General features: G+C 47.8%; 1 non-coding gene and 1 pseudogene across 1 annotated transcript; one reads left to right on the top strand and one right to left on the bottom strand.

Moving 5' to 3' along the window:
• The first annotated feature begins 4,911 nt into the window (after positions 1-4,911).
• Positions 4,912-5,102, top strand: LOC116520318. The gene has a single exon (XR_004256763.1). It is a non-coding gene; the product is annotated as a U2 spliceosomal RNA (small nuclear RNA).
• A 2,595-nt stretch (positions 5,103-7,697) lies between these two features.
• LOC116520141 overlaps positions 7,698-13,519 on the bottom strand; it is a 12,926-nt pseudogene continuing 7,104 nt past the window's right edge.

Genomic DNA, 13,519 nt, shown 5'->3' with positions numbered 1-13,519 from the left:
GGGATCCGTGACCCCAGGACACTGCCGCCGTCATAAACATGAGTCAGACGCCAAGAGTCTGAATTTTCATCCCTTCCTCATGGGGATTGTGCCAGTGAACCTGTTTCTCTACTGTTCACGGAACCCTGCCACCGTCATAAAATTGAGTCAATGGGCAGGAGTCTGAATTTTTATTTATTTATTTTTATTTAAAATGTGCAATTCAATTTGAATGAAGTACATGTAATGATTGTGGAAGAAACTGCACGAAATGTATTTGTAACCAATCGACACACTTTCTATAAGGATGATTCTTTTTTGTGTCTTTGTTTAATTAAAACAAAACTTTTCAAAAAAAAAGGAGTGAATTTTGATGCTGCAACAGTCATAAGTGAAAAAATGGTCAAAAGTCCCTCTTTTTTTCCTAATGCTGTTGCAGCCTCGGTCACTAAAAGAAACCGTTGTAAGCCAAAGACTATAAGGCAATTTTTATCCATCCCTTCTAAGTTTATTTATTAAATTTCTACACCACCTGTCTTCCCCTAAGGGACTCTGATTGAGAGCAACATAATAAAACATTCCTGGCTGACAAACAGAAGGATGGATTAAGGCAGTGGTGGGATTCAGCCGGTTCGCACCTATTCGGGAGAACCGGTTGGTAACTTTCTAAGCAGTTCGGAGAACCAGTTTTTGGAAGAAATCTTTTGGTTTTTTTCCCACTTTACAGGGCTAATCATGTAAGGAAGGCAGGAAGGAAACATTCTGGTGTTGTTTCTAGCCTCATCTTTATTGCCCTGCTTACAGAAACTGGGTGGGACGAGCTGATGTCCAGGTTGAGGAACCACTACGCTCCCTCACCCTCTCTGATCGCACGCCGCTTCACCTTCCGCCGCCGAGTACAGAAGCCCGACGAATCCATCAGCCAGTTCCTAGAGGCTTTGCGCACCGTGGCCGCCCAGTGCGATTTTGCAGACCTGGAGGAGAACCTCGTGGAGCAGTTTGTATGCGGGGTCCGCGACGTGCAATTGCGCAGCCGCATGCTCCGGAACCACAAAATCACCTTGGTGCAAGCCGTGGAGACCGCGCGAGCCGCAGAACTCTCCAAACAATCCACGGCCGACATCGAACGCCTCCAGCTGAAACCCCCCGCGCAACCCGCCGCGGGGCCTTCCACCCAGACGAATCTCGTCGACGACCTCTCTCCTACCGAAGACGAGGAGGAGGAAACCGTCGGGCAAATGAGGACGCAGCCGAAGCGGAGGCCACACCAGCAACCACCGACGCCAGCTCAGCCAGCCTCAAACGCCCCTTGCCGCGGATGCGGCGGCCGCCACAGCCGCGCATCCTGCCCGTTCCGTTCTGCCGTCTGCCGCCGCTGCCGAGGAGAAGGACACCTCGCCAAGGTCTGCCGGGCTCTCGTGCCAGCCCCATCGTTCATGCAGCCCAGCGACCAGCGCCAGGCACCGCAACGCCACCAACAGCCACGTCCCGCGAGGCGAGCTGAGGACTGCCACTCGACCTACCAGCCCTCCAGCGCCGACTGCGTGGTCTACCAGGCTTCCCACGTTCCCGCCGGCGATCGCAAAATCAGCACCGCCGTCCGACTCGAAGGTCAGCTTTGTCGAATGGAGGTGGACTCCGGGTCTTCCCGTTCTCTCCTATCTTGGGCCCTGTTTTCCCGCCTTTGTCCCGGGGTTCCCCAGAGCCAATTGCGCCCCGTCGGGGTCTCCCTCCTAGACTACCAGGGAAATGGGATTCCCACGGCAGGGATATTCCACATCCGGGTGGAATACGGGGACTTTAAGGGGAAGCTCCCAGTTCTAATCGTCAGGAACGATCTGCCCGCTCTCCTTGGGTTGGATTGGTTTCCCGCCTTGGGCCTCACCATAGAGGGGGTGCACAGGGTAGTTCCCCTCACCGTAGACAGCGTTCTAGATGAGTTCGCAGATGTGTTCGATGGGAAATTGGGCTGTTATAAGGGCACCCCCATTTCCCTCTGCCTCGATCCCCAGGTCGCTCCCATTATCTAAGGCGAAGTGCCCATCAACCTGAGTGACATTGACTTGGCCACGCCCACATGACCACTGAGCCCCGCCTACCCAACTGGTCATTAGGGCAGAGAACTGGTTGGTGAATTATTTGAATCCCACCACTGGATTAAGGAAAAGGTTAAACAACGAGTGAAACCCTGCAAGTGAAAATTTTAATTTGGATAATCGATGGACGTATGTTTGGGGAAATGACTTCATGTATGCGACTCGGTTACAAAGGGGTGAGATATTTGGGGGGGGGGTAGAAAATGTGGCTTCTTGGTCTGAGCACATTTTGTTAGGATGTCGCTATTTTGCTAATTTAATTCTCTTTTCTTTTGGCAAAGGTTTGGACAAGATTGAGGTGTGACCAAGAACAATGAAGATCGGCAAACAAAATGGGAAGGAAACCCACAAGTGACTTCCAAAGACTGTCGGAAAAATAAATCTGCAGTGTATTAATTTGATGTATTTATTTCCCTGTCCCTAGATGTACTTTTTGAGTTATTCAAAGGTGTTGCCAATAATTACATTTTTTAAAAACAAATGTGATGGTGTTCTTTTTAAAAAAATCAGTAAATTTCAAAGCGGGCATCCTACACCACTTAGATTTGGCACCTACTAATAATGATTGATTATTAAGGGACGTTGTGGCTCAGTGACTTAAGACGCTGTGCTTGTCGATCAGAAAGGTCAGCGGTTCGAATCCCTAGCACTACATAATGGAGTGAGCTCCGGTTCCTTGTCCCAGCTTCTGCCAACCTAGCAGTTCGAAAGCAGGTAAAAAATGCAAGTAGAAAAATAGGGACCACCTTTGGTGGGAAGGGAACAGCATTCCGTGCGGCTTCAGTGTTAAGTCATGCTGGCCACATGATCACGGAGACATCTTCGGACAGCGCTGGCTCTTCGGCTTTGAAACGGAGATGAACACCGCCCCCTAGAGTCGGGAACGACTAACACATGTGCGAGGGGAACCTTCACCTAATAATAATTGAATATAGTTTGAGAATCGAAGTTTCTTCAGTGTATAACCCTGATTAAGGCCCAATTTAATCTAATTAATTTAAAATTTGTAAATTGACACATTTTTATTGTCTTGAGTTTTCTTATATGTAGATGGCTTTCTGTTTCATTTCTGTATAATAAAGTACATTTTAAAAGCTCAGGTTTCTGCTGAATTCATTAAAACACATTCAAAGTACTGTTTCAATGACTGCGTTTCCATGATACAAAACATTAAAGACTGTAACAAGTAAATGAGCACCTTGATTCAAAGACAAACCACTAATTCTGATTTATGGTTTCTTGAACACAACAACCATCTTGGAGAATAAAGCAAGAAGCTTTTGTTTAATACTCAATGGATACTATATCGTCATTTATCGACTCCCATAATCCCTTGCAGAGTGGGCAACTGAATGGAGCTAGCTATGTATTTATTGGCCGGATGCCATACCTGTTGCCAATGAGGAGTTTCGTTCAGCAGATATTCTCATTGTGCCGAGAGAAATATCTGCATCTTCACAGGATTGAACCCACAGCTTCCTGATTGTTATGTGAGAGATCCACCTCTAGGCCACAACTCCACTCAATGGATACTATAATTAGAGAAAATTTATTTATTCGTCTCCTGCCTTTATTTTTACAAATAACTTGAGGTGGTAAACACATCAAACACACCTTCCTTCCTTTTATCCCCACAACAACCTTGTGAGGCGGACTGAACTGAGGAATGGCTCCCAAGTCACCCAGCCAGCCTTCACGGCTAAGGCAGGACTAGAACTCACTACCTCCTGCTTTCTAGTTTTGATAATCTGAATCACATGACTAAACTGACTTGAGACCCAGCACAGAGAGTCCTCGAGTTACGACGACAATGGAGCCCATGGTTGGAACCTTGGAATGGATGTGTATTTCCTAGGACCCATCTTCCTGCTTGTCTTTTCCTCCTTTCTCTTCCTCTCCCTCCCTTCTCCTTCCTTCCCTCCCTTTTTTCTTCCCTTCCTGCTCATCTTTCCTTCTCACCTTTCCTCCCCCTCCATCTCTCCCTCCTTTTTGCTTCCTCCCCTCCCTTCCTCTCTCTTTCCTTCTCATCTTTCCTTCCTCTCCCTCTTTCCTTCTGATCTTTCCTCCCTCCCTCCCTTTCCTTCCTTTCCTCCCTCTTTCCTTTTTTCCTTCCTCTTCCTCCCTCTTTCCTAATCATCTTTCCTTCCTCTTCCTCTCTCCCTATTTTTACTTTCTTTTTTCTTTTCTTCCTTTCTGTTTTTAAATCTCTTTCCTCTTTCGCATTCTCCCTTTTTCTTCTTACTCCTTCCTCCCCAAACACATCCTGCCGCAATTCCCCCGCTTCCGTAATTCAAGACCCCACTGAGCCAGGAAGGTGGCATGGATGTTGGGGACTGAAGTGCCCATGTGATGCCCAAACACAGCTGCCAAGCGAGGGGAGGGGGGAGAGGACATCTGGGCCCACCATGCTGGGTTGGTGGGTCTCCTCTAGAAGAAGCCGCAGCAGAGCCCCCCCCCCCCGCCCCCCACCGCCTCCAGCCCATCTCTGCCCGCCAAGCGCCTTTTGCAGGCAGAGGGGGGGGGGGTGCTAGAGCCCCCCTCGGCCAGCTGAGGAATGACAGGGGAGGAGAGTGAAGGAGAGGCTGACTCACTATGCAAATGCTCCACCAATGGCCACCCGGACAGCCAGATAGCATGCTGGGAAACGCATAGAGGTGTGAAAGAACCCCTCTTTTCACCCCCCAATCCCCACACAGGAGATTCTGTTGCAGTCCAGCCGAAGCCAAGCCCTGGGCCAAATTGATCCCTTGGGATCTCTTTGCAACCCAGTCGTGCTCCCCGAAACCTGGAGGATCCTCCGCACGGGAGTCTCGGGCCTCATCCGCCAGGCTCCAGTATCGCTTCTCGGCCTTTTGGCTAAGATCAAGTGTAGTATCTGTTCTTATCAGTTTAATATCTGATATGTCCTCTATTTGAGGACTACATATTAAATGGATTTTTGGAACTGGGAGATGGAATAGGGGCTTGCTCCGTCCACTCCGAGCATCGGCCTGGTATTGCAGTACCTCCAGGAACGGTGCACCTCCCCCTGGGAGGAATCTCACTGGTTCAAAAAACAGATCTGGTTGGGAACCTTGTGGGGAGATCCACTGAGAGGGCCTTTGCTCAGGGATCTGGCTGCAGCCTCTGCCTCTCACCAGCTGCACCCATGTTAGATGGGCAGGTGGATGAATGGTGAGCTACTGGCTGGGATGATCGGTGGGTTAGGTTACCTCTGCCTTATAGATCATACCAGGATCCGGTTTAGGGGTAGGAAGGAGAGCTTAGTTGGGGAGTGGGTTAAAAAGTCTTTCAATGCTTTAAGAGCTCATAAAAGGATCCAGTCTTAAGCCAGGAAGGGGTGGGCTAAATTCTGGGGTGGTTTAAAAAGGATTTTAACTGCAATAAATCCTAAAAGGATCCAGTTTAGGGGTAGGAAGGGGGGCTAAATTGGGGGGTGGGTTAAAATGCCAAATATGAAGAGGATCCAGTCTTAGCCCAGGAAGGGGGGGGGGTCTCAATTGAGCAGCGGCTTAAAAAGGTTTTCAATATGTAAGAAATCACACAAGGATCCAGACCACAAAGGGAACCTGAGTTTCTGAGGAGTGGGATCGAAAAAGGCTCTAAATGCCCAATAGATCATAAAAGGATCCGGTTTCGGGGTAGGAAGGGGGGCTAAATTGCAGGGTGCGTTAGAAAGGCATTCAGTGCCTTAACAGAGCAAAGAAGGATCCACTCTTAGGCCAGGAAGGGGTGCTAAATTGTGGAGCGGGTTAAAAAGGCTTTAAATATGTAATAAATCATAAAAGTATGACTTTTTAAATACAACCACAATCACGGAAACGTATTTTCGTTTTCCGCTATCATTTTGAACCATGGAGGCTAAAACCAATTTCGCTGTATTTCTTTTGTACAACGATAATAAAGACTTATGCTATAAAAGGATCCAGTCTTCGCTCAGGGAAGGGGTGAATTGGGGAAGACGGTTAAAAACCCTTTAAATATCTAACAAAACTGTAAAAGGATCGAGTCCTAGGCCAGGAAGCAGTGCTCAGCGGAGGAGTGGGTTAAACAGGCGTTAAATGTGTAATAAATCACGAAAGGACTCCATGAAGGAGGACTTAGTTTTTAAGGGATCTCCCAAGTGCTTAAAAAAAAAAAGATGGAATGATATACAGGAGGGGGAAACCCTGCCAGAGAGCATGGGACTGACCAGATCCCTTTAATAGCAATAGCAATAGCAGTTAGACTTATATACCGCTTCATAGGGCTTTCAGTCCTCTCTAAGCGGTTTACAGAGTCAGCTTATCGCCCCCACAGTCTGGGTCCTCATTTCACCCACCTCGGAAGGATGGAAGGCTGAGTCAACCCTGAGCCGGTGAGATTAGAACCGCTGAACTGCAGATAACAGTCAGCTGAAGTAGCTTGCCGTACTGCACCCTAACCACTGCGCCACCTTGGCTCATAAGGTAATTGTTGGGAGTATACTCCTAGTATTGGGTAGGCAATATTTATCTATATACAACAAATGGTGGTTGTTGCTTTAAATGAGTGGATGTACTTAACAGCTGGAATTAACTTTACTAAAAGAAGAAATCAAGAGAGCTCACTCACTCTCTCTGCTTGTCCTATGCTTGATGACTGGAATGTGAACTGCGACTGTAAGCTATTGTTTGTTCTTTGAATTGAGTTTGAACTAATATCTACTATCACTGCTTGTGAAGCAATTATCAGTAGTAAAGCTACTTGTTTTTACTAGCGGTGTCTGAGACTCTATTCGTGGGTTTCTACTAGCAACGTTCTTTCTCTCTAGCTACACATTCCGCTGCACTATTTTCTGTCTCCCAACGGAGACACCCCTTAACAGTAATGTTTGGGGCTAGTGTGTGCATAAAAACTATGCATGTGGGGCCTTGCAAAGCCTCCATACCAGGGAAGGAAGAGGAGGAGAATTGTGGGGTCCTTGGTGCTCTCTGAGCTTGGTGGTTTTCTTGCAGACGTTTCACGACCCAACTAGGTAACATCATCAGTGCTGGAAGGAGCATTTGCAGCAAACCCTTTTCTCTTTTTAGCACAGATGAAGTTACCTAGCTGGGTCATGAAATGTCTGCAAGAAAACCACCAAGCTCAGAGTACCAAGGACCCCCACAATTATTCTCCTCCTCCTCCTTCCCCCTTCTAGCACTGATGATGTTGCCTAGTTGGGTCATGAGACGTCTGCAAGAAAACCACCAAACTCAGAGAGCACCAAGGACCCCTCAGCTTCATCCCTGGAGGCTTTCAAGAAGAGACTGGACTGCCGTTTGTCAGAAATGGCGTAGGGTCTCCTGCTTGGGTGGGTGGGGGGTTGGACTAGATGACCTCCAAGGTCCCTTCCAAACTCCGTTAATCTAATCTAAACCTAGTTGGGCCACGAAACGTCTGCAAGAAAACCACCAAGAGCGCCAAGGACCCCTCGTTTTAAGGTTTTGAATTCTTTTGGTGCTGTCATAAGCCGCTAAGAGTCGCTCCACAGTAAGACTGGGGGCATATAAATTTAATGAATTTTTTTTTTTAAATTGCAATATTAACAATGTTGGTCATTTCGTGCAACACGCAGAGAAGAGGAGGAGGAGGAGGAGGAACGTGAAACAGGAGGCCATCCCCAAAAGGAGAAAATGTTTAATGTACGAAAACGGGGCATACATAACACACTCAAGTCCGGCGAGAAACAACAGGAAGAGGAACAGACCTCCAAAAACACTCCCAACTCATTAGAGATGCTGTAAATGGTCAATCTTTCCCCTAAAACAAGCTAGCCAACCTTTCTTTACTGAGGAATGACCATGGAGTTGAAGGAGAACTCCAGAAGAACAGAAGAAATGGGCTTTCAGTTTAGGAGACCTGGAGAAGAGGGAGAAAGGCAAAGGGTTAAACATTTACATCTGGGAAACTGGTCCTTCTTCGTAAGCCCAAAATGGTTGTTTGGTGATCAGCCCATCAAAAGAAGGAGAAGGAGAGGAGGAAGGAAGTAGAGAAGGGAGGGAAGAAGGAAGGGAAAGGAGAGGAGGGTGGAAGGGAGAGAAAGAGAAGGAGAGAGGGTAGGAGTATGGGAGAGATAAGGGAAGAAGGAAGGGGAAAGAGAGGAGGAAGGAAGGAAGTAGAGAAGGGAGGGAAGAAGGAAGGGAAAGGAGAGGAGAGTGGAAGGGAGAGAAAGAGAAGGAGAGATAATAGGAAGAGAAGAGGAAGAGTGGAGGAGTGGCAAGGGAAGAAGAAAGAGGTAAGGAGAGGTGGGTGGAAGGGAGAGAAAGAGAGGAGGGTGGAAGGGAGAGAAAGAGAAGGAGAGATAGTAGGAAGGGAAGAGGAAGAGTGGAGGAGAGGCAAGGGAACAAGAAAGAGGTAAGGAGAGGTGGGTGGAAGGGAGAGAAAGAGAAAGAGAGGAGGGTGGAAGGGAGAAAGAGAAGGAGAGAGGGTAGGAAGGGGAAGAGAGAGGGTAGGAGTAGGGGAGAGGTAAGGGAAGAAGGAAGGGGAAATAGAGGAGGAAGGAAGTAGAGAAGGAAGGGATGGAGAAAAGAAAGGGAAAATAAGGTGGTGTTACAACAGGCGCTAGGGATGATAAACAAAGCAACCCAAACTATATATTATAACCTTTTAAATGGAATAACAAAGGTATAAGAATGGCAAAGAAAAAGAATAACTATGTGAATGTATACCTATAATTGTAAGAGAATAAATGATACTAAGAATCTAAAGCACAATATAGGTAAACAATATTTTGTTATAAATAGCTAAGTATAAATAAATATAGAATTGTATATAAAAATGGATAATGAATAAGGGGACCATGAATGCAAGATAGAAATATATAGAAGGGAAACCACTAACTGTAAAGAAACCGATACGGAAATGCTGTAAGATATATGATGGAACCTCTTGTTCCTATGTTGTTTTAAGTCATGTGTTTGTTTTTGTTGATGTGTTTAAAATAAAAATTAAAAAATAAATAAATTCAGGAGGCATCAATTGATGACAGTTGCAGTGTCCGGGGTATGGATGTGATGTGATCTCCCTTTCAGGACCTTCTGGAAAGCAAAGTCAACAATGAAGCCAGACTCACTTAGCAACTGTGGGACTGACTTTTAACAACTGCGGCGATTCGCTTAACGAGCATGTCGAGGAAGGTTATAAAACGGGGCGAAACTCATTTCACTGCCTGGCTTTAGTGACGGAAATTTTTGATCTGCTTCGCTTGCGATCTGGGTCCTGTTCCCAATTTCCACCCCCAGCCCTCTTTTTAAAAGGCGGCTCACCAAATGGGAGGAGGCTTAGTGAGATGGCAAGGAATTCAGAATACGTACCCAGGTAGTCATCCATCAGGGATCCAATGGCAAACTGCGGAAAGAAAAATAAGAAGAGAGCGGGTGAAAGAGAGAAAAAGACAGTAAAACAAAGAGGGAAGGAAAGAGGGAGGGAGGGAGGGAGGGAGGGAGGGAGGGAGGGAAGGAAGAGCAACAAGAGTGCAGGAAGAAGATAGGAAGGTGAGAAAAAGGGAAGGACAGAGGGAAGGAATGAAAGAGAGAGACAGGCAGACAGAAGGAAGGAAGGAAGGAAGAAGGAAGGAAGGAAGGAAGAATGGGGAGGGAGGGAGGGAGGGAAGGAAGAGCAACAAGAATGCAGGAAGAAGATAGGAAGGTTAGAAAAAGGGAAGGACAGAGGGAGGAATGAAAGAGAGTCAGGCAGGCAGGAAAGAGAAGGAAGGAAGGAAGGAAGGAAGGAAGGAAGAAAGAACGGGGAGGGAGGAAGGGAAGGAAGAGCAACAAGAGTGCAGGAAGAAGATAGGAAGGTGAGAAAAAGGAAAGGACAGAGGGAAGGAATGAAAGAGAGAGAGAGGCAGGCAGGAGAAGGAAGAAAGGAAGGAAGAACAGGGGAGGGAGGGAAGGAAGAGTAACAAAAATGCAGGAAGAAGATAGGAAGATGAGAAAAAGGAAAGGACAGAAAAAAGAAATGAAAGAGAGAGACAGGCAGGCAGGGGAAGGAAGGAAGGAAGGAAGAACGGGGAGGGAGGGAAAGAAGTAAGAGCAACAAGAATGCAGGAAGAAGATAGGAAGGTGAGAAAAAGGAAAGGACAGAGGGAAGGAATGAAAGAGAGAGAGAGAGAGAGAGGCAGACAGGCAGAAGAAGGAGAGAAATAGGGAAGGAAGGTAGGTTTAGTTCAAACTGCTATAAAGTGGCCCTATATTATCCCAAATTTCCAGAACAGGAATTCTGTCCCCTTCCGTCGTGGAAGACCCAAAAGACAATTTCGACAGGAGTTTGCCAGAACTAGGACCCTTCTCTCGAAATAAAGTTTCCAGTCCTCATGATTGTGAGTACGAGACACCGATTCTTGCCAAGACTGACTTTAGGTCAGCCCTGTCCTCACGAAAACTGGGGGGGGGGGGGGGGGGGGGGGGGGGGGGGGGGGGAGATGGATCCCCGGATTGCCAAAACCGGATTCCCATCCTTCTCCTTTCCTTGATTAAGTCAAAACAGAGGCAATCGGGAAGGTCCGATTCAGCAGCTAACTCTTATTCCAAGCTCCAGTTTGTTTGTAAGTGAAATGGGCGGTGTAGAAGTTGGATAAACAAATAAAATAAAATCATTGTATACAAAGTGTGCTTGAGCAAAGACCAGCCAGAATCCAACCGGTGTAGAAATATTCCTTCCAACTCCAATAATCCTCCAAAACCAAAATATTGGGATTTTTTTCCGCACCTCCGTTTCTCCAACTCTACCATTTGGAAGCCAGAGGAAGTAATTTTAATACAGAGGAAAGGAATATTGGCCAAAACTATTTCTCTCCACGGTTTCTCGGCGGATTTTCCCCCAGCAGATATGAGGCATCCATTATTTAATTCTCCGCCTGTATTGGATATGCAGGTGGACAAATAAACGTGAGAGACCCCCGTATGGCCAGAATAAGATTGAGGAAGGGTCAGCGTTCAAATGACGCAACTCACTATGTCGTTCTTGTCCACTCTGGTCCCTACAATCTTCAATCGGATATTATCTTCAGGCTGGATTACAATGTCCTGGTTTGGGAGACAAAAAACCCCACAGACAATAATATCAAGACAATAAGAATTAATGTGGTGCAGTAGTTAAGACAGTGTTTCCCAACCACACTTTAAGAGGGGTGGATTTCAACTCCCAGAATCCCCCAGCCAGCTTGCTTTAAGAGGGGTGGACTTCAACTCCCAGAATCCCCCAGCCAGCTTGCTTTAAGAGGGGTGGACTTCAACTCCCAGAATCCCCCAGCCAGCTTGCTTTAAGAGGGGTGGGCTTCAACTCCCAGAATCCCCCAGCTAGCATGCTTTAAGATGGGTGGACTTCAACTCCCAGAATCCCCCAGCTAGCATGCTTTAAGAGGGGTGGATTTCAACTCCCAGAATCCCCCAGCCAGCATGCTTTAAGAGGAGTGGGCTTCCACTCCCAGAATCTCCCAGCCAGCCTGCTTTAAGATGAATGGATTTCAACTCCCAGAATTCCCCAGCCAGCCTGCTTTAAGAGGGGTGGACTTCAACTCCCAGAATCCCCCAGCCAGCATGCTTTAAGAGGGGTGGACTTCCACTCCCAGAATCCCCCAGTCAGCCTGCTTTAAGATGGGTGGACTTCCACTCCCAGAATTCCCCAGCCAGCATGCTTTAAGAGGAGTGGGCTTCCACTCCCAGAATCTCCCAGCCAGCCTGCTTTAAGATGAATGGATTTCAACTCCCAGAATTCCCCAGCCAGCCTGCTTTAAGAGGGGTGGGCTTCAACTCCCAGAATCCCCCAGCCAGCTTGCTTTAAGAGGGGTGGGCTTCAACTCCCAGAATCCCCCAGCCAGCTTGCTTTAAGAGGGGTGGACTTCAACTCCCAGAATCCACCTACCAGCTTGCTTTAAGATGGGTGGACTTCAACTCCCAGAATCCCCCAGGAAGGAGGAAAAAAACTCACCTCATCCACAGTCTTGTAGCAGGGCGGATTGGAGTTCGTATCGTACTCCATTTCTGAAGGGATCGACTGCGGAGAGAACAAGGATCTGGAATCAACAGCCGAGCAGGGAATCTTTGGCCCGTTTCAGGTGGAATTGCCCACCCTTCTACCCCCCCACCCCGCCACCCCCAACCCAGGGGGTCCACTCACGTGTCGCGATATGAAGCAGGACATCGGGCCGATCTCGGTGAAGAGGCCAACCTGGGTTGCAAAAAAAAGCAGAAATCAAAAGGCGAAAACTCCCCCCACGGAGGTCCCAGAAGCCCCTCTTCACTTATCTTGGCCAAGCGCCTTACCTTATTCACCTGAGTCACAATGGCGTCAACCACCTCCCCTTTGAATGGACGGAAGACGATGGCTTTGTATTTGACGGGGTAAAGGACGAAGCCGCGTCCCGGCTGAATCACGCCGGCCCCGATGTTGTCGATGGTGGTTACGGCGATGACGAAGCCATACCTGAACGTCAAGAGGGGAATACTTGCATTAAAGCGAATTCCCCCTTTTTTTAAATTTCCCACCCAGGAATTATTGGCTCTTTTCCTCCCCCCCCCCCCCCCCGCGATTTTCAGATAAGGGAAAGCAGTTGGGTGCAGTGGTTAAAGCATCGGGCTAGAAAACAGGAGATTGGGAGTTCTAGTCCCTTCTTAGGCATGAAAGCCAGCTGGGTGACTTTTAGCCAATCACAAGTCCTGCCTTAAGTATGAAAACCAGCTAGATATGATTGGACCAATCACCAAGAGACTGGGAGTTCTAGTCCCGCCTTAGGCATGAAAGCTGGCTGGGGGACTGAGGCAATCACCAGGAGATTGGGAGTTCTAGTCCCTCCTTAGGCATGAAAGCCGGCTGGTGACTTTGAGCCAATCACAAGTCCTGCCTTAAGTATGAAAGCTGGCTGGGTGACTGAACCAATCACCAGGAGACTGGGAGTTCTAGTCCCTTCTTAGGCATGAAAGCCGGCTGGGTGACTTTTAGCCAATCACAAGTCCTGCCTTAAGCATGAAAACCAGCTGGATATGATTGGACCAATCACAGAGAGACTTGGGAGTTCTAGTCCAGCATTAGGCATGAAAGCCAGATGGGTGATTTGAGCCAATCACCAGGAGATTGGGAGTCTATTCCCGCCTTAGGCATGAAAGATGGCTGGGGGACTGAGGCAATCACCAGGAGATTGGGAGTTCTAGTCCCGCCTTAGGCATGAAAGCTGGCTGGATGACTTTTAGCCAATCACAAGTCCTGCCTTAAGCATGAAAACCAGCTGGATATGATTGGACCAATCACAGAGAGACTTGGGAGTTCTAGTCCAGCATTAGGCATGAAAGCCAGATGGGTGATTTTGAGCCAATCACCAGGAGATTGGGAGTTCTATTCCCGCCTTAGGCATGAAAGATGGCTGGGGGACTGAGGCAATCACCAGGAGATTGGGAGTTCTAGTCCCGCCTTAGGCATGAAAGCTGGCTGGATGACTTTGAGCC

The sequence above is a fragment of the Thamnophis elegans genome, chromosome 17 (genome assembly GCF_009769535.1).
Source record: "Thamnophis elegans isolate rThaEle1 chromosome 17, rThaEle1.pri, whole genome shotgun sequence".
In the NCBI taxonomy this organism is placed as follows: domain Eukaryota; kingdom Metazoa; phylum Chordata; class Lepidosauria; order Squamata; family Colubridae; genus Thamnophis; species Thamnophis elegans.
This window is presented reverse-complemented; position numbering and strand designations above follow the sequence as displayed.